This window comes from Symphalangus syndactylus, chromosome 10 (assembly GCF_028878055.3).
Source record: "Symphalangus syndactylus isolate Jambi chromosome 10, NHGRI_mSymSyn1-v2.1_pri, whole genome shotgun sequence".
Classification (NCBI taxonomy): domain Eukaryota; kingdom Metazoa; phylum Chordata; class Mammalia; order Primates; family Hylobatidae; genus Symphalangus; species Symphalangus syndactylus.
In genome coordinates this window covers 123170532-123194845 of record NC_072432.2, presented here as the reverse complement: position 1 = coordinate 123194845, position 24314 = coordinate 123170532, and positions in this window count along the sequence as shown.

The following is a 24314-nucleotide window of genomic DNA, read 5'->3' as shown; positions in this document are numbered from 1 at the left end:
ATAGCTGGGATTACAGGCATGCACCACCACGCCCGGCTAATTTTGTATTTTTAGCAGAGACGGGGGTTTCTCCTCGTTGGTCAGGCTGGTGTTGAACTCCCAACCTCAGGTGGTGATCCGCCTGCCTCAGCCTCCCAAAGTGCTGGGATTACAGGCATGAGCCAATGCACCCGGCTGAGACCCTGTTTCAAATAAACTAAAATCACAAAGAAAGTGGCTTAAAACAATAGAGATTTATTCTCTTGCAATTCTGGAGTCTAGAAGTTGAAAGTCAAGGTGTCAGCAGGGTTGGTTCCTTCTTAGGGGCCTGTATTTTCCTGTTCTCACACTGCTAATAAAGACATACCTAAGACTGAGTAATCTATAAAGGAAAGAGGTTTAATGTACTCACAGTTCCACATGGCTGGGGAGACCTCACAATCATGGAGGAAGGTGAATGAGGAGCAAAGTCACATCTTACATGGTGGCAGACAAGAGATTGTGTGCAGGGGAACCCCCCTTTATAAAACCATCAGATTTCATGAGACTTATTTACTACTCGGAGAAGAGTATGAGGGAAACTGCCCCCATGATTCAATTATCTCCACCTGGCCCTGCCCTTGACACACGGGGATTATTATAATTCAAGATGAGATTTGGGTGTGGACACAGCCAAATCCTATCAGGGCTCTAAGGGAGAATCTGTTCTATGCCTCTCTTCTGGCTTCTGGCAGTGGCCACCATCCTTGGCTTTCCTTGGCTTGTAGACAAATGCATTACTCCAATCTCTGTCTCCAGCTTCTCCATCTCCATTTGTGTGTATGTCTCTGTCTTCACATGGCCTTCTTATAAGGATACCTGTCACTGAATTTAGGGCCTACCCTAATCTAGTGTGGCTTCATTTTACCAAGTTACATATGCAAAGGCCCTAATTTGAAATAAGATTGCATTCTGAGGTTCTGGATGAATATGGCTTTGAGGTGGGGTTGTTGGGGGCACTATTCTATCCAGTACATCAACATTCAAACATTATACTTTTTAGCCATCAGCAATGACAGCACCTGGGTATCCCTAATAGATAAGTCCCTTTATCGTGAGCAATAAAGACAAGGGAAGAAGTCAAAAAAAAAAAAAAAAGAAAGACTTTACACTGAAACTCTGCTGAAATACATTTGACTAAAATTTTGTGGAGGCCCCAGGAGAACATGGATGAAGATTTTGCTGACTTCCCTGTTGCCTTGGAGAAAACAGAGGAGCAGTTCTTTGCAGGGGGAAACCCTCAAGACATGGATAATGAAAGCAAACCTCATGGAAACATAAGGGCTGGATCACAGCTAATTTAGACAAGAAAATAGTGCAAGGAATATTACACAACCTATAAAATTGTGCTCAAGAAGAGTTCTTAAGTACATGGGAAAATGCTTATGCTGTAATATTAAACAACAACAACAACAACAACAACAACAACAACAAAAGCCAGCATTCAAAATTGTCTTTGCAACATGAGCTTAACTATGCATATCCCCGAAAATCAGTCTGGTGCCAACTGAGACATGAGGAGATAGAAGCAGAGCACTGTTGCCTTTTATTTTATATGCTTTTGTATTATTTGAATTTTGCCCCCAATAATAATTTAGTACTTTTTAATTTTTGCTTTATTAATTTTTTTTTTTTTTTTTTTAAGAGAGAGAGGGTCTTGTTCTGTCACCCAGGCTGAAGTGCAATGGTGTGATCATGGTTCACTGCAACCTCCACCTCCTGGGCTTAAGCCATCCTCCCACCTCAGCCTTCCAAGTAGTGGGGAATACAGGCACCAGCCACCACGCCTGGCTAATGTTGTTATTTTTTGTAGAGACAGGGTCTCGCTATGTTGCCCAGACTAATCTCAAACTCCTGTCCTCAAACAGTCCTCCCACCTTAGCCTCCCAAAGTGCTGGGATTACAGGTATGAGCCACCACACCCAGCCATAGTACTTTTTAAAAATAAGCTTTGTATTTAAGAATAGTTTTAGACTTACAGAATAGTTACAAAGATAATAGAGTTCCCATATGGTATCCGGTTTCCTCAATTGTTAACATTTTATATTTGTCACAAGTAATGAACCAACATTGATACATTATTACTAACTAATGTCCATACTTAAATGGGGTTTCTCAAGTGTTTTTCTAATGTCCTTTCTCTGTTCCAGAATCGCATCCAGGATACCACATTATGTTGAGTGGTCATGTCCCTTTGTGACTGTGGCATTTTCTCAGACTTTCCTTGTTTTTGATGACCTTGACAGTTTTGAGGAGTACTGGTCAGGTATGTTGTAGAATGTCCCTCAGTTTGGATTTGTCTGCTGTTTTTCTCATAATTAGACTTGGGTTATGAATTTGGAGGAGAAAGATCACACAAGTTAAGTGCCATTCACATCAAGTCATGTCCAAGGATACATTATTTTTGTAATGAAGCATATGATGAAATATTAAACAAAGCCAGCATTCACAATTCAATATATAAGTTTTGTAATGAAACACACAATGAAATATACAATGAAAAGGATATATTACATTTGTAATGAAATATACATTTCTTTTTGTGTTTTTGTTTTGTTTTGTTTTGCTTTATCTTTTTGTAGAGACAGGGTCTTGCTATGTTGCCCAGGCTGGTCTTGAACTCCTGGGCTCAAGTGATTCTCCCACCTCAGCCTCCCAAAGTGCTGGGATTACAGGCATGAGCCACTGTGCCCAGCAAAACATATTCTTAAATAGGATTATGCCAAAAAACTGTTTGACTCTAGGTGGTGGATTATAAGGGTTTTCTAAATATTTTCCTTTACAGTTTTCTATAAAAAGCATACAATATATTTTATAATTTTAAAAATGTATTTGAAAAATCCTACTGTAAATACTCAAGTTGCCTGGCTGTAGAGAAAGAGAAGGGAGGCAGGGAAGCATCCCGGGGCCTCAGCCTGGCCTGCGTGGGAGCAGAAAGTGTCAGAGTGATGGGGAACACACCAGGACTTGGCTGCATGCTGGGAGCAGTCAAGATTACTTATGGCAGGACAGAAAGTAACAGCAACAAAAGGAGAGTGAGGGCCGGGGCTGGGAAGACATCTCTAATGAGAACACTGAGATGCATTCCAGGCGAAAGGGTAACCCAAAAATGTAAGCAAGCCTAGAGCAGAGATTAGTTGTAGCCAAATAAGTCAGGCAGAACTCAGAGGGTGCAGGCGGCTTCAGGGAGGGACAGGCCACCTCTATGTCTCCGAATCCAGCAACCTGAGGCTTTGTATAAATATTGACTTTTTAGGGAAGACACAGAGGAGCCTCTCTCTTTTTCCACTGGAGGGATTAAGAGGAGTTTATTGATTTTCAAACAGGCTGTTTCTAATCAGGGCTTATTTTAGATCTAATAAGGCTCTTATTTTTTTTAATTGGGTACAGAGAAGGGAATTTAATGTCAATCTCTGGGTAAAGTATTTTTCATTACTTTGGATGATGTTACATTGAAACTAAGATTGTAGGTCACACGCAAATCCCAGGGAACTGGTTCTACAAGGATATTCTACTAGAATTAGGGGAGCCTTGCCCAAGGTGTCTCCTAGCTCTTGGTCCAGCATAAAAATGACTGGGCAGATGGGCTGGCATCCATAGATGGGGTAAATGATGATAACTTCCAGAGTAAACAACCTTTTTTTTTTTTTTTTTTTTTTTAGATAGAGTCTTGCCTTGTTGCCCAGGCTGGAGTGCAGTGGCTTGATCTCGGCTCACTGCAATTTCCACCTCCCAGGTTCAAGTGATTCTCCTGCCTCAGCCTCCCTAGTAGCTGGGATTAGAGTCGTGCACTGCCACGCCTGGCTAATTTTTGTAGTTTAGTAGAGATGGGGATTCTCCATGTTGGCCAGGCTGGTCTCAAACTCCTGACCTCAGGTGATCTGCCCACCTCAGCCTCCCAAAGTGCTAGGATTACAGGCGTGAGCCACCATGACCAGCCTAAACAACCTTTTTTTTTTATTTTTAAATTTTTTTTTTAATTAAATTTTTAAATAATAGAGATGGGGTCCACTATGTTGCCCAGGCTGGTCTCAAAATCCTGGGCTTAAGCGATCTCCCCGCGTCAGCCTCCCAAAGTGTTGGGATTACAAGCGTAAGCCACCATGCTCGGCCTTTTAATTAAAATTGGCAAACTTCTACACATCCTTCAAGACCCAAATCAAGTGTTCTGTGAAGTCTGCTGTATGAGCAATCATAGCAGCTCTGACTTCTGCCCCCACTATGGAATGTCATAGCTATTTTAATTATTGCATTTATCACATCGCACTATAATCATTAATTTAGGGTTCTGCTCTCCCGGTAGACCATAAACCTTAGAGAGCAGAAGCTGTAGCTTATTCTCATCCTGTATGCCTTTCTCCTTCAGTGTAGCTCAGTTATTAGAAAACAGAAGGCACTCAAATAAAAAATGCTTTTTCGGCCAGATACGGTGGCTCCTGCTTAATCTCAGCACTTTGGGAAGCTGAAGTGGGAGGATTGCTTGAGCCCAGGAGTTTGAGACCAGCCTGGGCAACATTGCAAGACCCGATTTCTATAAAAAATAAATAAAAATTAGCCATGTGTCCTGGCACATTCCTGTAGTCCCAGCTACACGGGAGGCTGAAGCAGGAGGATCACTTGAGCCTGGGAGGTCAAAGCTGCAGTGAGCCAAGATAGCGCCACTGCTCTCCAGCCTGGGTGACAGAGCAAGACCCTATCTTAAAAAAAAAAAAAAAAAAAAAAAAAAGGCTGGGCGTGGTGACTCATGCCTGTAATCCCAGCACTTTGGGAAATTGAGGAGGGTGGATCACGAGGTCAAGAGATCGAGACCACCCTGGCCAATGTGGTGAAAACCTGTCTCTACTAAAAATACAAAAATTAGCTGGGTGTGGTGGCATGCACCTGTAGTCCCAGCTACTCAGGAGGCTGAGGCAGGAGAATTGTTTGAACCCGGGAGGCAGAGGTTGCAGTGAGCTGAGATCATGCCACTGCACTCCAGCCTGGTAACAGCAAGACTCCGTATCAAAGAAAAAAATAAAAAAAGCTTTTCTCTGAATAATAGACTTAGCTATCCTTCTGTAGATCTGGTGTGTCTAGATGTACCATCACATGTGCATCCAGTCAATTTTTCATTCACTAACTTTATGAGGATTCATTGTTGGGCACTTCCTATGGGCTTAAGTTCTGTGCTAGACATAAAACTTCTGTGCAAGGTTATGTAATCACACTGCGGTGTAGCCCTTGATCTTTAAAGAAATATAGTGAAGGAAAATATTAAACCATTAGAGAATAGGAGAAGATGTAATTATAAAAAAATTTGAAGTCAAGTGCCCCCATGCATGATGAAGATGGCGCCTGTCGAGGGGCTGAGGCAGGGGACGTGGCAATGGCTGGAGTCATCAGGAAGGGCTTTCTGGAGAAGTGGGGGTTGGGTTGAGACATGGAAGACAGGGACAAGCAGCTAGGTGGAAGGAATGGGGGAGAGCTTCAGACCTGCAGAGCAGCCTCCAGGATGAGACAGAGCACAGAGGGGAGAGGACAGTGATGAGACCAGAGTGGGATTCCTGATTGCAGCTCGGAGTCTTTGGGGTCCACACCTAAGCTGTGGTGTAGGCCGGGATGACGTCATAGACACTCGCAGTGGACCAAGAGGCCAAGTGCTGAGTGAGCACAGCTGACACCAGAAGCTGGCAATGATCTGAGTGAAACTGGGGCCAGGGGTGTGGCATCAGTAGACAGACAATGGGGGCCCTGGGGGCAGCATCTGGATAACCAACAGGGATGGGGCTACAGGAATTGGCGAGATCTGGCAGTACAGGCACCAGAGCCTCAGGAAGCCAGACGATGCCACTGATAGTTGTGTCCCCATCCCCGCTCCTCCCTCCGAGACAGGCCTCTTCTCTCTACAGTGCTTCACGGCCCTAAGTTATTCCTGAAGACTAAGAAGGGGCAGGAGGAAAGGAAAGGATGGGTTGAGTTGATACCTAGAAAGGAAACAAAATTCTGACTGGAGGGAATTCAGACAGCAGCATGGCACTTGGGCAAGGTTTTGGTGGACACCACGATACGGCTACCTGCTAGCACTGTGCCCTGGGCAGGCTGCCTGATCTCTCTGAGCCTTAATCTCATTTGTACGACTCAAATGCTCATCCTTCTCTTCTGTTTTTAATTGATGGGTAAATATTGTATATATTCATGGTGTAAAATTTCTTTCTTTCTTTCTTTTTCTTGAGACAGGGTCTCACTCTGTCATCCAAGCTGGAGTGTGATGGTGCAGTCATGGCTGACTGCAGCCTCGATCTCCTGGGCTCAGGTGATCCTCCTGACTCAGCCGCCTGAGTAGCTGGGAGCACAGGTACACACCATCACACCTGGCTAATTTTAAAGATTGCTTTTAGAGACAGGGTCTTGCTATGTTACCCAGGCTGGTCTTGAACTCCTGGGTTCCAGTGATCTGCTAGCTTTGGCTTCCCGAAGTGTTGGGATTACAGGTGAGCCTCTGTGCCTGGCTTCAAGCTATTTCACACATGCATTACCTCGTATACTTATTTTTTGGTGGTGAGAACACATAAAATGTACTCTCGGCAATCTTCAAGAATATAATACATTGCTATTAACTGTAGTCACCATGATATCTGATATAGTTTGACTCTCTGTCCCCACCCAAACCTACCTCGAATTGTAATCCCCATGTGTCAGAGGAGGGGCCTGGAGGGAGGTGATTGGATCATGGGGGTAGATTTCCTCCTTGCTATTCTTGTGACACTGAGCTCTCACGACGACATCTGATGGTTTAAAAGTTGTTCTCTTATGGCCAGGCACAGTGGCTCATGCCTGTAATCCCAGCACTTTGGGAGGCTGAGGCAGGCGGATCACCTGAGTTCAGGAGTTTGAGACCAGCCTGACCAACATAGAGAAACCCTGTCTCCACTAAAAATACAAAATTAGCAGGGCATGTTGGCACATGCCTGTAATCCCAGCTACTAGGGAGGCTGAGGCAGGAGAATCACTTGAATCTGAGAGGCAGAGGTTGTGGTGAGCTGAGATCACACCATTGCACTCCAGCCTGGGCAACAAGAGCGAGACTCCGTCTCAAAAAAAAAAAAAAAAAAAAAAGAAAAAAAAAAGGCAGTTATCTCCATGTACCCCACCCCCACCCCACTCCTGCCACCTTGTGAATAAGGTCCTTGCCCCGCCTTTGCCTTCTGCCATGATTGTAAGATTCCTGAGGTCTCCCCAGTCATGTGGAACTGTGAGTCAATTAAACCTCTTTCCTTTATAAATTACCCAGTCTCAGGCAGTTCTTTATAGCAGTGTGAAAGTGAACTAATACAATGTCCAATGCACCTCTTGAACTATTCCTCCTGTCTGATATTTTGTGTCCTTTGACCAACACCTCCCTAATCCTCCCTGTCAACCTTATGGTGCAGTTCTTGGGACATGAAGCAAATGACGCACTTGGTTGCGAGAGACTCACTGGGATCATCTAAAGTGTGCGGAGGGTGATGGCAAAGTTAATTGTAAACAGTTCATCCCGGCACAGCCCTCCCAGCCTCATGGCGACTTGGGGCAGACATACAGCGAGGACTCACTCTGTGTGGGATGAAACTTGGATCTGGGGGTGAGCCCGGGTGCAGAGTGGCCCCGGCAGCAGGGCCACTTTTCTGTGCACTGAGCAGCAGGCGCTCTCATTGGCTGCCTCTCTGAGGGCCATTGATTCGCCAAATCCTCTTTGAGGGCCTACTGTGTGCCAGACCCTGAGTGGGTTTGGTCTCTGCCTCTCTGCGGTCTTTTGGCTTCTGTGCCCTGTCCCTAACTGCTCAGCTCTCCCTGCCTGCATTAGTCAGTGGTCTTTGTTTTCGAGTGTCTGACTGAAACCCCACTCAAACTACCCGAAGTAAAGGGAGCCATTAGGAGATCCTAGTATAAATCATCCACAGAAAGAAAGGCAGGGGTGGGCGTGGAAGGTAGAGCGAGGCAGTGGAGAATGAGGCTGGCTTCCGGGTTGACAGACCTAGCTCACCAGGGAGCAAGCTGGGATTTTAAAATAGCTGCAGGTGGGTGCGGCAACTCATGTCTGTAATCTTAGCACTTGGGAGGCTGAGGCAGGAGGACTGCTTGAGCCCAGGAGTTTATGACCAGCCTGGGCAACATAGTGAAACTCTGTCTCTACAAAAAATAATTTAAAAATTATTTTAACTTCTAAAATACTTTAAAAATTATTTTAACTTCTAAAATACTTTAAAAATTATTTTAACTTCTAAAATACTTTAAAAATTATTTTAATTTCTAAAATAATTTAAAATTATTGGTGGCATGTGCCTGTGGTCCCAGCTACTCAGGAGGCTGAGGTGGGAGGATTACTTGACCCCAGGAGGTTGAGGCTGCAGTGAGTCGTGATTATGCCACTGCAATCCAGCATGGGTGACAGAGCAAGACACTATCTCAAAAAAATAAAATAAAAAAGAATTGGGTTTCTGTCTCTACTTAACAAAGGAGATTTTTGGCCGGGCGCGGTGGCTCACGCTTGTAATCCTAGCACTTTGGGAGGCCGTGGCGGGCGGATCACGAGGTCAGGAGATCGAGACCACGGTGAAACCCCGTCTCTACTAAAAATACAAAAAATTAGCCGGGCGTGGTGGCGGGCGCCTGTAGTCCCAGCTACTCGGAGAGGCTGAGGCAGGAGAATGGCATGAACCCGGGAGGCAGAGCTTGCAGTGAGCCAAGATTGTGCCACTGCACTCCAGCCCGGGTGACAGAGCGAGACTCCGTCTCAAAAAAAAAAAAAAAAAACAAAGGAGATTTCTTCCATTATACCTCCTCGAATCCCAAACTCTCCAATATTTTAATAGCATTCTGCTCTAATTTAGAAACTCTGCTCTCATTTGAAATTTACTGAGGATCTGTATAACAATAATATTAATAAACAGCAATTGTTGGCTGGGTGCAGTGACTTATCCCTGTAATTCCAGCACTTTGGGAGGCCGGGGCAGGAGGATTCCTTGAGGCCAAGAGTTTGTGACCAGCTTAGGCAACATAGTGAGACCCCATCTCTAAAAAAATTTTAAAATTAGCAAGGTATGATGGTGCATGCCTGTAGTCCTAGCTACTTAGGAGGCCGAAATGGGAAAATTGCTTGGGCCTAGGAGTTTGAGGCTGCAGTGAGCTATGATGGCACCATGGCACTCCAGCCTAGGTGACAGAGCAATGCCCTATCTCAAAAAAAAAAAAAGAAAAATGCCAGGCATGGTGTAACACCTATAATCCCCACTATTTTGGAGGCCGAAGCAGGTGGATCACTTGAGCCCAGGAGTTGGAGACCAGCCTGGGCAACATGGCAAAACCCCATCTCTACAAAAAATACTAAAATTAGCCGGATGTGGCAGTGCATGCCTGCAGTCCAAGCTACTAGGGAGGTTGAGGCAGGAAGGGATTCCGCTTGAGCGCAGGCTGGGATTTCAAGACTTCAGGAAGCTGAGATCACACCACTGCACTCTGACCTGGGCAACAAAGCAAGACTCTGCCTCAAAAAAAGAAAAAAAAATACCTGTGTAGATACTAGGCAGACATTTTTCTGAGCATGGCTTTGATCTTTTGGTAGGAACATTCCAGGAGAGAAACAAGAAAAAAAGCTTCTTAAGGATCTGCTGTTTCTTGGCTGAAGGATCTGGTATCGGGTTGATTGATGAAGGTCATGACGTGCAGCAGTTAGGGAAAAAAAGCCCTCTTCTCACGATCAGAAGAGCCGCATGTGTGTGTGAGCCAGTTGCTATCCTGTCTCCTTCAAGGTTAAGTACCTCAAAAAACTACCATGTGTCTGTTGGAAATTTTACTTAACCCAAGAAATAAGCAACAATGTGTCATAGGGCCATAAAGAGTTCTGCACCTATGTTCAGATTATTTTCAGAATCATGTCTATTACAATTCTGACCTGTGTACAAACAGACTTCTTAATGCATGGATCAAGTATGATAGTCACCTCTGAAGATTTTTAACGTGGGAATGTGATGGGGTGAGACTGGAGAACTTAACAATCATATTAACAGCTGCACAAGTCATTTTCTCATTTTTCTACTTTTCATAATAATCATGTAACTATACATATGTTAGTATTAATGCTTATTTCTTTGGTTAAATAAAAATTCCAAAGGACACAGGGCAGATTTTGGAAGTTCTTAACCATGAATGAATCAAGATAGGGTAGTGATTGGCCTTAGATAAATCCCAAGAAAATTACATTCATTTGGTGGATTGAGACCAAATGTAGATTTTTTTTTTTTTTTTAATAAAAAGAAGCTCACGCCTGTAATCCCAGCACTTTGGGAGGCCAAGGCAGGCAGATCACTTGAGGTCAGAAGTTCAAGACCAGCATAGCTAACATGGTGAAACCCTGTCTCTATTAAAACTACAAAAATTAGCTGAGCACTATGGCAGGTGCCTGTAACCCCAGCTATTCGGGAGGCTGAGGCAGGAGAATCGCTTGAACCTGGGAGGTGGAGGTTGCAGTGAGCTGAGATCACGCCATTGCACTCTGGCCTGGGTGACAAGAGTGGAACTCCGTCTCGAAAAAATAAATAAAATAAAATAAAAAACATTTAACCCTCAAATTTTCTTTTAAAAAATTAGTATTTTCTATTTGAATACTGATGGAAATTGACCATGGCCACATTCCCTCTGTGTTAGTCCGTTTATGTTGCCATAAAGGAATACCTGAGGCTGGGTGACTTATAAAGAAAAGAGGTGCATTTTGGCTTATGGTTCTGCAGGCTGTACAAGTATGGCACAACATCTGCTTGGCTTCTGGTGAGGTACCAGGGAGCTTACAATCATGGTGGACAATGAGGAGAAGGCAGTGTCACATGGCAAGAGCGGGAGCGAGAAAGAAATGGGGGAGGTGACACACTTTTTTTTTTCTTTTTTAGACAGGGCCATGCTGTGTTGCCCCTGCTGGAGTGCAGTGGCACAATCATAACTCACTGCAGCCTCAAGCTCCTGGGCTCAAGCCACTCTCCCATCTCAGCCTCCCAAAATTCTGGGATTATAAACATGAGCCAGTCCACACTCTTTTAAACAACCAGATCCCACGTGAGCAAGAACTCACTCATTATTACAAGGAGGGCACCAAGCCGTTCATGAGGGATGCACCCCCATGATCCAACACCTCCCACTAGGCTGCCTCTCCAACATTGGAGGTCAAATTTCACCATGAGATTTGGAAGGGACAAACACAAACCATATCACCCTTCCTTTCCTTCTTATCAATTCATAAAACAGAACATACTCCACCTATTGTTCCTTCCCTCACCCCAAATCGTCTTATTCTCATTGAGGAAGAGTTGCCAAATAATAATATTTGATGGTAGTTTCTGATACGAGAAAGAGAATTGGATAGAGGCTGAGGGCACATCCAACAGGTGTGGGCAAAGGGCGAGTTACGTGTATGGGGAAATCTGTAAGATATCATCTAGACATTTTTAGTTTGACAATTCATTCCCTTATTTGAAAAAGTAGTTTTCCAGTGTCTCATGGCTGTAATATCAATACTTCTTCTTCTTTCTTTTTTCCCGTCTTTCTTTCTGTGAATGGAATGATCCCAAAACTTTGGGAGGCTGAGGTGGGAGCATTGCTTGGGGTCAGGGGTTCGAGACCAACCTGGGCAACACAGCAAGGCCCCATCTCTACCAAAAATTTAAAAATTAGCCAGGCATGGTGGCAAGTGCCTGTAGTCCCAGCTACTTGGGAGGCTGAAGTGGGTGAATTGCTTGAGCCCAGGAATTTGAGGCTATAGTGAGCTATGATCACACCACTGCACTCCAGCATGGGCAACAGAGGCTGACCGTGTTTCTAAAAAAAACCAACCAACCAACAAATCAACAAAACAAAAAAGAAAAACCTGGATCAAACTCACAGCATTAGAGCCATTTTTGTTCTGAATTGCTTTTTGGTTCTAATTCAGTTATTGCCTGCTTACTATGTACTATGCTGGGATACCTGGGGAAAGGCCAGGCTTTTACACACTACCTTCTGATATTGTCTTAGGTGAATCAAAGAATAAAATGGAACTGGGCATGGTGCCTTATGCCTGTAATCTCAGCACTTTGGATCACTTGAGTCTTGGAGTTCAAGACCAGTCTAGGCAACATAGCGAGACCCCATCACTATCAAAAATTTAAAAATTAGCCAGGCACGGTGGCATATACCTGTGGTCCCAGCTAGTTGGGAAGATTGCTTGAGCCCAGGAGTCTGAGGCTGCAGGGAGCTATGATCGTACTAGTGTACTCCAGCCTGGGTGACAGAGTGAGACCCTGTCTCAAAAAAAAAAAAAAAAAAAAAAAAAAAAAGAATGGAAGGTTCTAAGGATTTGGAGGGAGGCAAAAGGGAAGAGCTACAGGAAGGCATATGAAGAGAGCCTTGGCCTTCAGGCCTAGATGGAATCTGGCTGGCTTTTTCTTTCTTTTTTTGTTTTTTTGAGACAGAGTTTCATTCTTGTTGCCCAGGCTGGAGTGCAATGGCACTATCTCGGCTTACTGCAACCTCCGTTTCCCAGGTTCAAGCAATTCTCCTGCCTCAGCCTCCCTAGTAGCTGGGATTACAGGTGTGTACCACCATGTCTGGCTAATTTTTTTTTTTTTTTTTTATTTTTAGTAGAGACAGGGTTTCACCATGCTGGCCAGGCTGGTTTTGAACTCCTGACCTCAGGTGATCCACCTGCCTCGGCCTCCCAGTGTGCTGGGATTACAGGTGTGAGCACTGGGATTACAGGCGTGAGCCCCCGTGCCTGGCCTCTTGCTGGCTTTGTCTAAGGTCAGCAATTGTGCTATTGATGCCAACCCCTGTCTGTTGTAGCAAGTGGGATTCTCTCTCCACACCCCACATTTGGGCATTGCTGGGAGACTCTGGGGAAGCTCTGGGGCCGCTCTGGGGCCTTAGGGGTATACAAGTTGGTTATTGAGGGCAGTAATCTCAGATCCAGATGTGCAGTGATAAGAGGAAAATCCTGTTTGGTTGGATTCTGCAGTCTCTCTGACCTGCACTGGCAATATTTTCTGAAGACCTTCTAGCTGAAAGCTTCCTTTATGTGTGGTGAGAACAATAGCCTTACTCTTTTTTCTTATTTGTCATGGCTACCAAAAATCACAGAGATGTTTTTCGGACTAATATACTGGGGACTTTATTGCTTCCAAATTTTCCAGGCAGAGAAGAAAGAACTCAACTTATGGTGAAAGAATACTGTGAGTTTAATTATTGTTTTTTATTTCCTGAAACGCAAGTCTCAAAAGTTCCTGGGTCAAAAGAAGAATGCAGCTGGGCATAATGGCTCACTCACACCTGTAATCCCAGCACTTTGAGAGGCCAAAGTGGGAGGATTATTTGAGCCCAGGATTTTGAGACCAGCCAGGGCAACATAGCAAAACCTCGTATCTATTTAAAAAACAAACAGACAAATAAACAAAAAACTAAGAGTGGGATCACACACTGTCTGGTAGAACTTGATGCTGTATTGGGCTGGAGGGTCCACCCAATGGTGTCTTCTTCCAGAATTATTTTAAAGCCTTAAGAATGGATGTACTGGAAACAGTGGCTCTAGCCTGTAATCCCAGCACTTTGGGAGGCTGAGGCAGGAGGATCACTTGAGGCCAAGAGTTTGAGAACAGCCTGGGCAACACAGTGAGACTTCAGTTCAAAAACTAAAAAAAAAAAAAAAAAAAAAAAAGAATGAGTGTAGCTGCAACTTCATTTGGTGACACAACATGGGTGAGAAATGTAATACTGGTTGTGAAATATAATACTATCAGCTACCATTTATTAGCAACTCCTGTGTTCCAGGTTTTCTGCTAACTGCTTTGTGTACGCGGTCTCAAAGTCAAATCATCTCATAATCAGTCACAGTGGTTAGTTAGTCAGGGCTAGCACATCTGCTTCTCCACATTCCCTGTTGCTCTGTTCATTTCTAGTTTATTAACCTTGATGTATACACATTCTCAATCTTAACCCCCTGCAAATTACTGTTAGAAAGAGGAAGCATACAAATCAGGGAAACAAGTGTTTGGAATGATTTTCTAAAGAGTGATCAATTGTGAAGGCTTTGTTTGTTCTTAAATTCTCAAGAATAGCCGGTGTAGTTGTACTTTTTACTAGGAAGAAAAACAACCACCATTCTTGTTAAATTATTCTGCTAATGTTTACTTTGTTGAAACAGTGGTATTTTATGCAAACAAAACAGAAAAGTTTTTATTTGGGCATGGCAGGGGGCAAAGGCCTTTCCTCTATTACTAGGAATTGGTTGAGCTTCCCTAATCCGAAAAATGCAAAATCCAAAATGCTCCAAAATCCAAAACTTTCTGAGCATCAACATGATGCTCAAAGGATTGGAGCATTTTGGATTTCAGATTTTTGGATTAGGGTGCTCAACTGGTAATTACATAATGTAAATATTTTTAAAAAATCACTCTCAAATTCAAAACACTTCTGGTCCCAAGCATTTCAGAGAAGGGATACTCAACCTGTATTCTGGAAGGAGGCTTTGTCATTTCTATCACTGCCCTTGGATCGTAATGGACTTGTGGGGTGTCAAGTCTTCTAGAATGAAATCTGACTCAATCTCCTTTTCAATATAAATAATGTGTAGTTATAGACACGTAATCTTTGCACTTGTCCTCAGGAACAATGTATGCAGGTGTGTGTGCATATAAATATGTAAACCAAAAATAGTGTTCTAAGCCAACTGATGGACCCTGTCCTCTCGGCCAATGGCATTCCAAAGTTAAGCTGAAAAACTAGTTCAGGCCATGATGGGAATGGGACATGTCAGACATGCCTCCTCATTCCCTCCTCCCTTTTGGAATTCAGGCCCAGCTGACCAACATTAACAACAATACAGAGACCTGAAGACTGATAGGACAGACTCTTTAAGTCTGAAAAGAAGCATTTACAATCTATTCTCTCTGAAGCCTGCTACCTGGAGGCTTCATCTGCATAATAAAACCTTCATCTCTACAACCCCTTATCTTCACCCAGACATTCTAGGTCTTTAGAAAAGAACTCTTTCAACCAATTGCCAATCAAAAAATCTTTGAATCTTTGGAATGCCACCCCCACCTTCCAGTTGTCTCACCTTTCTAGACCAAACCAATGTACATCTTACATGTGTTGATTACATGTCTCCCTAAAATGTATAAAAATGTATAAAATCAAGCTGTAGCCTGACCACCTTGGGCACATGTTCTTAGGATCTTCTGGGGCTGTGTCACAGGCCAGTTATTGGTCACTCATATTTGGCTCAGAATAAATCTCTTCAAATATTTTACAGAGTTGGACTCTTTTTTTTCGACAAATATGTAGTATATACGTGATCGTTTCTTTTTTATTTTTATTTTTTCTTTTATTTTTTGAGACAGTGTCTCACTGTGCTGCCCAGGTTGGGGTGCAGTGGTGTGATCTTGGCTTACTACAGCCTCGACCTCCTAGGCTCAAGCGATCCTCTCACCTCAGCCTACCGAGGTAACTGGGACTACAGGCTTGCACCACCACACCTGGGTAATTTTTGCATTTTTAGTAGAGACAGGGTTTCACCATGTTGCCCAGGCTGGTCTCAAACTCCTGAGCTCAAGTGATCCTCCTGCTTCAGCCTCCCAAGTGCTGGGATTACAGGCATGAGCCACCACTGTGCTTAGCCTGCATCATTTCTTTAAGCTGTTTCATTTCTCCTGAGTAGCCCTACAAAATTATGCAAAATAATTATGCACAATAACCTAATTGAAATATAAACTTTTTAAAGAAAATTTAGATTTCCAGAGAGGAGGACAGCTGCCCATTGACAAGAACTCTTGCCACTGGGAAGGCTTTCTATTTTTTTAGAGACAGAGTTTCACTCTTGTTGCCCAGAATGGAGTGCAATGGCGCGAACTCGGCTCACTGCAACCTCCACCTCCCAGGTTCAAATGATTCTCCTGCCTCAGCCTCCCGAGTAGCTGGGACTACAGGCATGCACCACCATGCCTGGCTAATTTCGTATTTTTAGTAGAGACAGGGTTTATCCATGTTGGTCAGGCTGGTCTCGAACTCCCAACCTCAGGTGTTCTGCCCGCCTTGGCCTCCCAAAGTGCTGGGATTACAGGCGTGAGCCACCACACCCAGCAGGAAGCCATTTTCGAAGGGCCTTCCGAAATCTGAGAGAGATAATGTGACACCTTCACTGGAAGGGCAGGAAAAGCCACTGTCAGCTGGCAACTGGCTCCCATCACTTGGGTGGTATTAAGTCCTGCAGCGCTCCCTCTGGGGCTGGGAACTTAATCTCCTATCCTGGTTATACCATCTTTGGGAGAGACTTTGGGAACATCAGTGTAGGCTGGCCCTCAGAAATCAGGGGTGTTAACTCAAAGGTCCTCTCACAAATTTCCAGGTGCCTCCAGGCAGGGTTTAAAAGAAACTACATTTTGGGAGACCAAAGCACGAAGATTGCTTGAGGCCAGGAGTTTGAGGCCAGCCTGGGCAATATAGTGAAACTTCATCTCTACATAAACCTTGAAAAATTATCCAGGCATGGTGGCATGTACCTGTAGTCCCAGCTACTCAAGAGGCTAAGGTGGGAGGATCGCTTGAGCCCAGGGGGTGGAGGCTGCAGTAAGATTGTGCCTAGGTGACAGAGTGAGACTCTGTCTCAATAAATAAATTAAATTAAATTATGGATAAGAAAAACACTAGCAGACAATCTAGTAAAGTGGGGCCGGGCACAGTGGCTCACGCCTGTAATCTCAGCACTTTGGGAGGCCAAGGCCAGCAGATTGTTTGAGCTCAGGAGTTCAAGAGCAGCCTGGGCAACATGGTGAAACCCCGTATCTACTAAAAACACAAAAATTAGCTGGGTGTGGTGGAGCATGCCTGTAGTCCTGGCTACTCAGGAGGCTAAGGTGGGAGAACTGCTTGAACCTGGGAGGCAGAGGTTGCAGTGAGCTGAGATCACGCCACTGTACTCCAGCCTGGGCAGCAGAGCAAGACTCCCTCTCAAAAAAAAAAAAAAAGAAGAAGAAAGAAAAGACAAAAGATAATCTAGTAAAGTGATATCAGTAGTTGTCTCTTGGCTGAGTGTGGTGGCTCACCCCTGTAATCCCAGCACTTTGGGAGGCCGAGGCAGGCAGATCACGAGGTCAAGAGATCAAGACCATCCTGGCCAACATGCTGAAACCCCATCTCTACTAAAAATACAAAAAAAATTAGCTGGGCATGGTGGTGGGTGCCTGTAGTCCCAGCTACTCGGGAGGCTGAGGCAGGAGAACTGCTTGAACCTGGGAGGCAGAGGTTGCAGTGATCCGAGATCTCATCACTGTACTCCAGCCTGGTGACAGAGCAAGACTCCATCTCAAAAAAAAAAAAGTAGTTGTCTCTTTATGTTGGGATTGTGAATGTGTTTTCCTTTTCTTTCCTTTTTTTCCCAAATTTCATGTACTGAATGTGACTTTTTTTTTTTTTTTTTTTTTTTTTGAGACGGAGTCTTGCTCTCTCCCCCAGGCTGGAGTGCAGTGGCGCAATCTCGGCTCACTGCAAGCTCCGCCTCCCGGGTTGACGCCATTCTCCTGCCTCAGCCTCCTGAGTAGCTGGGACTACAGGTGCCCGCCACCGCACCCGGCTAATTTTTTGTATTTTTTTAGTAGAGACGGGGTTTCACCGTGTTAGCCAGGATGGTCTCGATCTCCTGACCTTGTGATCCGCCCGCCTTGGCCTCCCAAAGTGCTGGGATTACAGGCGTGAGCCACCGCACCCGGCCCTGAATGTGACTTATATTTATAATAAAACTAAAATCTGCAAAAAAATTTTTCTAGCCTTGTTTTGCAAATTCAAGTGTAATTATTATTATTATTATTTTTTTTTTTTTTTTTTTTTTTTGAGACGGAGTCTCGCTCTGTCACCCAGGCTGGAGTGCAGTGGCGCAATCTTGGCTCACTGCAAGCTCCGCCTCCCAGGTTCACGCTATTCTCCTGCCTCAGCCTCTCCGAGTAGCTGGGACTACAGGCGCCCGCCACCACGCCCGGCTAATTTTTTTGTATTTTTAGTAGAGACAGGGTTTCACTGTGGTCTCGATCTCCTGATCTCGTGATCCGCCTGCCTCGGCCTCCCAAAGTGCTGGGATTACAAGTGTGAGCCACCGCGCCCAGCCACAGGTGTAATTATTTTTACCCTTTGGTGGGTATGTGCCACCTGGGGAACTTTTAAAGTTTTTCAGAGATTTTGAGGTCTAGCCTGGGGGTGTCAATGCACAACCAAGGTCAAGGGCTTCCACAGACTCTCTCATAATCTGGGTGTAACCCTTCTGTGAGGGCCACGGCAAATGGGACCCTAGACTAGAATAATCACAGCTGAAGGGAGTACTCACAGTCATCCACTACTGTATTGAGCACGCTTGACATAACTAACTCCATCTTAGAAAAATACTCCATTTTATATTTCACAGGGGACTCTGCCAACAAGGATAAGATGTTTTGTTTAATAAACAAATAAAAAGATAAAGACTGCATCCAACCAGATAAAGACACAAACAGGCACACTCTTCCAGGATCAGTTCTCACCAGAGGACTCTGTGACTATAAAAGGTCAGGCTTTCAGCAGCTTGAAATGGCTGTCTTAACTGACACTGTCCGGCAGTCACTCATAATAAGAACTTTGCATCTGCCTCTGAAGGCTCTGCCACCTAAAACACTCTCCCTTGAAAGACTGACCTGGCCCAGGCCCAGACTCCTTTTGTCTGCTCCCCTGGTCTGGTCCATTAACCCTTTCTCCTATCTCTTTTTTCTGAAATTCGGGAACACTTAGACAAGCAAATTCCTTTTCAAATGAGTGTTGTAGGAGACATGGATGATTGCTCTCAGCTCCTGCTCCTCTTTCCTGCGAGCTGCCCCTGTTCAGGAGCAGCAGTTGTGCTTGCAATACAGGACCACACTCTCTGGATCCTGAGAGTTTCAAGTTGGGACTGTGGGACTGTCATTCCTGCAGGGCAAGCAACAGAGGACACATAAACCAGGGAGCTGAGAGCTGCCACGGTGGGTCTTGTGCATGCATAAGCAGTGACCACGTGTGACTGCTGAGAGACCTACAGAGCAGACAAATTCGAGAAAGAACGAAAGCACAGGCAGCCGGCACCGGCTTCCTGGTCCAGCCCTCTGTGGGGCTGGCTATCCTTGGTGCTCTTGGAATCCATTAGCTATCTCCAAGTCCTCCCAGAAAAGGCCTTCTGCTTAAGCTAGTTTGAAGTAGTGTTTTTACCTCTTGACCCCCAAATCCTTAATTAGGAAAAATGGTAACCAAGGCAAAATACGTAACTTAAGCGATAATTAACATCGAGATAGAAATGCAAATGGAAGCAAACATTAAGGATGTATTAGTCATCCTTCCCTGTTGAAAATCTTAGAGCAATCATTCTTAGCTTTTTGAGGATGGCAGTAGTTAGAATTTTTTTTTTTTTTTTTTTTTTTTTTTTTTTTTTTTTTTTTTTTTTGAGACAGGGCTTGCTCTGTCATCCAGGCTGGAGTACAGTGGTGCAATCACGGCTCACTGCAGCCTCGACCTCCCAGGCTCAAGCCATCCTCCTGTCTCAGCCTCCCGAGTAGCTAAAACTACAGGCAGGTGCCAGCATGCCTGCTAATTTTTGTATCTTTTGTAGAGAGGGGTCTTCCTATGTGACCAAGGCTAGTCTTGAACTCCTGGGTTCCAGTGATCCTCCTACCTTGGCCTCCCAAAGTGCTGGAATTACAGGCATGAGCCACTGTACCTGGTCAGTTATAAATTTCTTTATAAAGGATAAGATTATCGTTACTCTGTAAATTTACTTTAATTTCTTTACCTGATAGCTCAATTAGAATTATTACTGTTATCATTTGTTCAATAATAGGATATAAATTTTTAATAGTTCAGCCATTAAAATACAGCATTGTGTAGAATTAGTTGAAATTTTATTAACATGTTGTCCACAATTAGTTCACCGAAATCAATGAATTTTACCTTGTGAACATTATTCAAATACTTTCCAAATGCAAATTGTGATGCGTGCCCCAAACTTTGTAAATGTCCTGTTAAGATGGATTACGAATAGTTTACATAGAAATTGAAGAACTTCCTCTGTGTGTTACCCTTGGGTGGCCTCTACTGAACTTGTAATTTATCAAAGAAGGGCCAAATAGGTGTCAACGAAAAGAGTCAAACTCTGTAAAATATTTGAAGGGATTTGTTCTGAACCAAATATGAGTGACCATGGCCCGTGACACAGCCCTCAGGAGGTCCTGAGAACATGTGCCCAAGGTGGTTGGAGTGCAGCTTGGTTTTATACATTTTAGGGAGGCATGAGACATCAATCAAATACATTCAAGAAAAATGTTAGTTTAGTGCAGAAAGGCGGGACAACTCAAAGCAGGGGCTCTCAGGCTATAGGTAAATTTAAACGTTTTCTGATTGACAATTGGTGGAGTTTGTCTAAAGACCTGAGATCGATAGAAATAAAATGTTCAGGTTAGAATAAAAAATTGTGGAGATCAGGGTTCTTCTGAAGTCTTATAGTGGCTGCCCTTAGACACAATAGATGACAAGTGTTTCCTATTTAGATGTTTAAAAGGTGCTGGAGTTTTAATTAATCTCTTCAGGATTGGGAGGACCTGGAAGAAAAAAATCTAGCTATGTTAATAGAGATTCTTTACAGATGCAAAATTTCCCCCAGAACAGCTTTGCTGGGCCATATCAAGATATGGCAAAGAAACATGTTTTGGGGTAAAATATTTTGATTTTCTTCCTTGTCCTGTGATGTTATGCCAGAGTCAGGTTGGAAAGTAAGTCATGATAGATAGTGTTAAATAAAACCCATCTGATGAGAATTTGTGGTTTGTAGGGCATGACTCTCCAGGCCCCTTAGATAGGAATTTGGGCAAGATTAAAAAAAAAAATTCTAAGCTTAGTCTTCATAGGTATCCAAGTCAGACTGTCTGTATTTGAATCCAGGCTGTACTACTCACCAAATAACCTTGGGCTAGTTATTATATTTGTTTCCCTGGCAAGATTTCTCCACTGGAAAATCAGGTATTAGGGGTATCTAATCATAAGGTTTTTGTGAGCTTTTAGGAAGACAATCCATTTAAAGCCCCTAGGAAAATGCCTAGCACACAGTAAGTAACCATTAATTTCTTATCTCTATGATTAATATAGAATATTAGTAACTATTGTTAAGCTGCTTCTGTTGAAAGACCCTTTTCCTGACTTGTATTAATCAGGACTTTCTAGAGGGACAGAACTAATAGGATAGATATATATATGAAAGGGATTTTATTAAGGAGAATTGACTTACACAATCACCAGGTAAAGTCCCACGATAGGTCGTCTGCATGCTGAGGGGCAAGGAAGGTAGCGGTGGATCAGTCCGAATCCCAAAACCTCAAAAGTAGGGAAGCCGACAGTGCAGCCTTCAGTCTGTGGCCAAAGGCCCGAGAGCCCCTGGCAAACCACTGGTGTAAGTCCAAGAGTCCAAAAGCTTAAGAACTTGGAGTCTGATGTTCGAGGGCAGGAAGCAGCCAGCACGGGAGAAAGATGAAGTCCAGAAGACTCAGCAAGTCTGCTCTTCCATCTTCTCCTGCCTGCTTTATTCAGCTGGCAGCTGATTAGATGGTGCTTACCCAGAGTAGGGGTGAGTCTGCCTCTCCCAGTCCACTGACTCAAATGTCCATCTCCTTTGGCAACACCCTCACAGACACACCCAGGAACAATACTTTGCATCCTTCAATCCAATCAAGTTGACACTCAATATTAACCATCACAAGTCTTGTCCTGTGTACTTGTGCTCACAGAGTAAGGGCTAAGGTTGAGTCAAGGTCAAGGTCCAGTCAAGGTTTTCCTCTTGATATGGTTTGACTGTGTCCCCACCCAAATCTCATCTTGAATTGTAGCTCCCATAATTCCTCCATGTCAAGGGAGGGAGCCAATGGGAGGTAATCGAATCATGGGGTCGGGTCTTTCCCATGCTGTTCTCCTGATAGTGAATAAGTCTCATGAGATCGGATGGTTTTATAAAGAGGAGTTCCCCTGCACATGCTCTCTTGCCTGCCACCACGTAAGACATCCCTTGCTCTTCCACCATGATTATGAGGCCTCCCCATCATGCGGAACTGTGAGTCAATTAAACCTCTTTCCTTTATAAATTACCGAGTCTCGGGTATGTCTTTACTAGCAGCATGAAAACAGACTAATACACCTTTCCTGTGAAACTTCCCTCTGTTTCTCAGACAAAGTGAGTATCCTCTCCGGGTTCCCTGGGCATTCCTCCACACTGAATTGGAATTAACTGTTTAGCTGGGCTCCCTCTCTAGACTGTAGGTACTCTGAAGACAGGAACTGTGTTATTCTCCTCTGAACCCCATAACAGTTTGTTGAATAAATACATGAATAAAAAAGAGCAGAGACTCTCCTGAGGGACAGCATAGAAGAGGTTATTGAAAACATGGAAGAGGTTGGGATGAGAATAAAAAGGGTCTCACAAATTTAGGGAAAGACTGATTGTTCTGTAGCCATGGTAACAAACAGCCATCAGAACCAATTTTAAATCTGTTCAATTACTTCATGACAACTAGCCTCAGTGAATATGCTTTTGCAAACCAACAAATCAATGTCAGCCTTTGCTTATGAAAATCAGCTAATAAGAATGGATTTGGGGCAGGTGTGGTGGCTTACACCTGTAATCCCAGCTACTCAGGAGGCTGAGGCAGGAGAATTGCTTGAACCTGGGAGGCAGAGGTTGCAGTGAGGTGGGTGGGTAGATCACTTGAGGCCAGGACTTCGAGACCAGCTTGGGCAGCATGGTAAAACCCTGTCTCTACTATTAACAAAAATACAAAAATTAATACAAAAATTAGCCTGGTGTGGTGGCACACACCTGTAATCCCAGCTACTCAGGAGGCTGAGGCAGGAGAATTGCTTGAACCCGGGAGGCAGAGGTTGCAGTGAGCTAAGATCACACCACTGCACTCTGGTCTGGGTGACAGAATGAAACTCCATCTCAAAAAAAAAAAAAAAATTAGCTGGGCATGGTGGACATGGTGGCAGGCACCTGTAATCCTAGCTACTTGGGAGGCTGAGGCATAAGAATCACTTAAGCCCAGGAAACAGAGGTTGCAGTGAGCCAAGATCACTCCACTCTAGCCTGGGCAACAGAGCAAGACTCTGTCTCAAAAAAAAAAAAAAAAAAAAAAAAGAATGGATTTGCTTCATTAAAAATACCTCCAAGTGACAACAAATCAATGTTATGTCTCACTTATGTGACCACACTTCTACAGATGATGACAGCCTATTTATATCTGTGAACTTCTCAAAAACCCTAAATGAGATCAGATCAGCAGTCTGGTCTGCTCCTGGAGACCATGCCTGACCAGGGTAGTAGTATAGTTCTCCTTCATTATAGAAGCAATAAATTCAGTTTTGCTCTTTTATTTCAGGTATTGAGCGCTAGTTTCATCATTCTTTAACAACTCTGATACAGAAATTTTTTTTTTAGGTAAAATTCACTTAACAAATGTCTTAGTCCATCTGGGTTGCTATAGGAAAAGACTTTAAGTGGGATAACTTAGAAACAACAGAAATTTAATTCTTACAGTTCTAGAGGCTGGAAAGTCCAAGATTGAGGAACCAGCAGATTCAGTTTCTTGTAGAAGGTGACTTCTATGTGTACTCACATGGCAGCAAGGGCTTGCAGGCTCCCTCACAGCTCTTTGTAAGGGCACTAATCCCATTCATGGAGGTGGAGCCCTCATGGCCTAATCACTTCCCAAAGACCCCACCTCTTAACACTGTTGCATTAGAGGTTAAGTTTTAGCATATGATTTCCAGGGAAACACATGTTTTGAAAATAACAACAAAATTCACCATTTTAAATATTTTGCAGCATACAATTTAGTGATATTTTAGTGTATTTACAATATTGTACAACCATTATCCTTATCTAATTCCAGAATATTTTCTTCACCCCCAAGGGAAGCCTTGTACCTTCCAATTTCCTTTTCTGTTCATTCCCTGTCAACGACTAATCTGTCTGTGTTTATAGATTTGTTTATTTTGAATAGTTCATATAAATGGAATCATACTGTATAAGGCCTTTTGGGTCTGCCTTCCTTCACTTAGCATGTTTTCAAGATTCATTCATGTTGTAGCAAGTATCAGTACTTTGCTCCTTTTTATGGCCAAATTATAGTCTACTGCATGAACATAGTACATATTTATTTAGTTTTTTGAGACAGGGTCTCGCTCTGTCACCCAGACTAGAGTGCAGTGACACCATCATGGCTCACTGCAAGCTC